The sequence below is a fragment of the Schistocerca piceifrons genome, chromosome 7 (genome assembly GCF_021461385.2).
Source record: "Schistocerca piceifrons isolate TAMUIC-IGC-003096 chromosome 7, iqSchPice1.1, whole genome shotgun sequence".
Lineage (NCBI taxonomy): Eukaryota > Metazoa > Arthropoda > Insecta > Orthoptera > Acrididae > Schistocerca > Schistocerca piceifrons.
The window spans coordinates 179,628,635-179,632,085 of record NC_060144.1 but is presented as its reverse complement, the minus strand read 5'-3'; the positions used below and the strand labels follow the sequence as shown (position 1 = coordinate 179,632,085).

General features: G+C 42.7%; 1 non-coding gene across 1 annotated transcript; it reads right to left on the bottom strand.

The window, feature by feature from the left end:
- Positions 1 to 339: 339 nt before the first annotated feature.
- On the bottom strand, positions 340 to 413 carry Trnat-ugu. Its single transcript has one exon. It is a non-coding gene; the product is annotated as a tRNA-Thr (tRNA).
- Positions 414 to 3,451: the final 3,038 nt, after the last annotated feature.

Sequence of the window (3,451 nt, the reverse complement as noted above, 5' to 3'; positions counted from 1 at the left end):
TTGGTTTGCAGTCCTCCTCTACATCTACATCTACATCTACATCTACATACACACTCCGCAATCCACCATATGGTGCGTGGCGGAGGGTATAGTCTGTCTGTAAACTCAAGAGCGAGCAGCGCTTTTGGTGGGAGAAGTGGTCTTTCCGGAAGAACCCTGCCACTGGCCTACAGGGCAACCCAAAATCAATTATATATACGAAGGCAGTAACTTGTTCTCGAAAGAACAGTTACTGTTGATGACAGTGCGGCTTTGCCTGGAATAATTGAGGACCAACTGAAAACCTCAGATGCCGACAGGTGTTGTTGGTATACCTCGATGTTGACAGCTGGAAATGTGTGCCCCGACCGGGACTCGATCCCGGGATCTCCTGCTTACATGGCAGACGCTCTATCCATCTGAGCCACCGAGGACACAGATGAATAGCGCGACTGCAGGGACTTATCCCTTGCACGCTTCCCGTGAGACTCACATTCCAAACTGTCCACAATTCTACATATGTATTGTACCTTATAGACATTTGCCCACCCACTCATTACCTGCGCACGCTTTGGCGATTCCCGTAAGAGTTTGGGCAACCTGTGCGCATTCGCACAGACGAAGGTCAATGGCTACGTAGCCTTTAACTATATATACGAAGACAGTAACTTGTTCTCGAAAGAACTGTTACTGTTGATGACCGTTGCCTGGAATAATGTCTATAAGGTACAATACATATGTAGAATTCTGGTCAGATGAGTATCGGGTAATATCAACAGCAGCAGAAAATTATATAACAGGTGTAGGATTCGTTATGAATAGGAAGGTAGGGTAGAGGGTGTGTTACTGTGAACAGTTCAGTGGCTGGGTTGTTCTAATCAGAATCGACAGCAGACCAACACCGACAACGATAGTTCAGGTATACATGCCGACGTCGCAAGCTGAAGATGAACAGATAGAGAAAGTGTATGAGGATATTGAAAGGGTAATGCAGTATGTAAAGGGGGACGAAAATCTAATAGTCATGGGCGACTGGAATGGGCTTGAGACGAGGAATGAAAGAGGAGAAAGACTAATTGAGTTCTGTAACAAGTTTCAGCTAGTAATAGCGAATACCCTGCTCAAGAATCACAAGAGGAGGAGGTATACTTGGAAAAGGCCGGGAGATACGGGAAGATTTCAATTAGATTACATCATGGTCAGACAGAGATTCCGAAATCAGATACTGGATTGTAAGGTGTACCCAGGAGCAGCTATAGACTCAGATCACAAAATAGTAATGATGAAGAGTAGGCTGAAGTTCAAGACATTAGTCAGGAAGAATCAGTACGCAAAGAAGTGGAATACGGAAGTACTAAGGAATGACGAGATACGTTTGAAGTTCTCTAACGCTATAGATACAGCAATAAGGAATAGCGCAGTAGGCAGTACAGTTGAAGAGGAATGGACATCTCTAAAAAGGGCCATCACAGAAGTTGGGAAGGAAAACATAGGTACAAAGAAGGTAGCTGCGAAGAAACCGTGGGTAACAGAAGAAATACTTCAGTTGATTGATGAAAGGAGAAAGTACAAACATGATCCGGGAAAATCAGGAATACAGAAATACAAGTCGCTGAGGAATGAAATAAATAGGAAGTGCAGGGAAGCTAAGACGAAATGGCTGCAGGAAAAATGTGAAGACATCGAAAAAGATATGATTGTCGGAAGGACAGACTCAGCATACAGGAAAGTCAAAACAACCTTTGGTGACATTAAAAGCAACGGTGGTAACATTAAGAGTGCAACGGGAATTCCACTGTTAAATGCAGAGGAGAGAGCAGATAGATGGAAAGAATACATTGAAAGCCTCTATGAGGGTGAAGATTTGTCTGATGTGATAGAAGAAGAAACAGGAGTCGATTTAGAAGAGGGGATCCAGTAGTAGAATCGGAATTTAAAAGAGCTTTGGAGGACTGAAGGTCAAATAAGGCAGAAGGGATAGATAACATTCCATCAGAATTTCTAAAATCCTTGGGGGAAGTGGCAACAAAACGACTATTCACGTTGGTGTGTAGAATATATGAGTCTGGCGACATACCATCTGACTTTCGGAAAAGCATCATCCACACATTTCCGAAGACGGCAAGAGCTGACAAGTGCGAGAATTATCGCACAATCAGCTTAACAGCTCATGCATCGAAGCTGCTTACAAGAATAATATACAGAAGAATGGAAAAGAAAATTGAGAATGCGCTAGGTGACGATCAGTTTGGCTTTAGGAAAAGTAAAGGGACGAGAGAGGCAATTCTGACGTTACGGCTAACAATGGAAGCAAGGCTAAAGAAAAATCAAGACACTTTCATAGGATTTGTCGACCTGGAAAAAGCGTTCGACAATATAAAATGGTGCGAGCTGTTCGAGATTCTGAAAAAGGTAGGGGTAAGCTATAGGGAGAGACGGATCATATACAATATGTACAACAACCAAGAGGGAATAATAAGAGTGGACGATCAAGAACGAAGTGCTCGTATTAAGAAGGGTGTAAGACAAGGCTGTAGCTTTTCGCCCCTAATCTTCAATCTGTACATCGAGGAAGCAATGATGGAAATAAAAGAAAGGTTCAGGAGTGGAATTAAAATACAAGGTGAAAGGATGTCAATGATACGATTCGCTGATGACATTGCTATCCTGAGTGAAAGTGAAGAAGAATTAATTGATCTGCTGAACGGAATGAACAGTCTAATGAGTTCACAGTATGGTTTGAGAGTAAATCGGAGAAAGACGAAGGTAACGAGAAGTAGTAGAAATGAGAACAGCGAGAAACTTAACATCAGGATTGATGGTCACGAAGTCAATGAAGTTAAGGAATTCTGCTACCTAGGCAGTAAAATAACCAATGACGGACGGAGCAGGGAGAACATCAAAAGCAGACTCGCTATGGCAAAAAAGGCATTTCTGGCCAAGAGAAGTCTACTAATATCAAATACCGGCCTTAATTTGAGGAAGAAATTTCTGAGGATGTACGTCTGGAGTACAGCATTGTATGGTAGTGAAACATGGACTGTGGGAAAACCGGAACAGAAGAGAATCGAAGCATTTGAGATGTGGTGCTATAGACGAATGTTGAAAATTAGGTGGACTGATAAGGTAAGGAATGAGAAGGCTCTACGCAGAATCGGAGAGGAAAGGAATATGTGGAAAACACTGGTAAGGAGAAGGGACAGGATGATAGGACATCTGCTAAGACATGAGGGAATGACTTCCATGGTACTAGAGGGAGCTGTAGAGGGCAAAAACTGTAGAGGAAGACAGAGATTGGAATACGTCAAGCAAATAATTGAGGACGTAGGTTGCAAGTGCTACTCTGAGATGCAGAGGTTAGCACAGGAAAGGAATTCGTGGCGGCCGCATCAAACCAGTCAGTAGACTGATGACAAAAAAAAAAGTGAGGTATTGTACTAGAATACATTACCTTCTCAAAAATTTTGGAAAA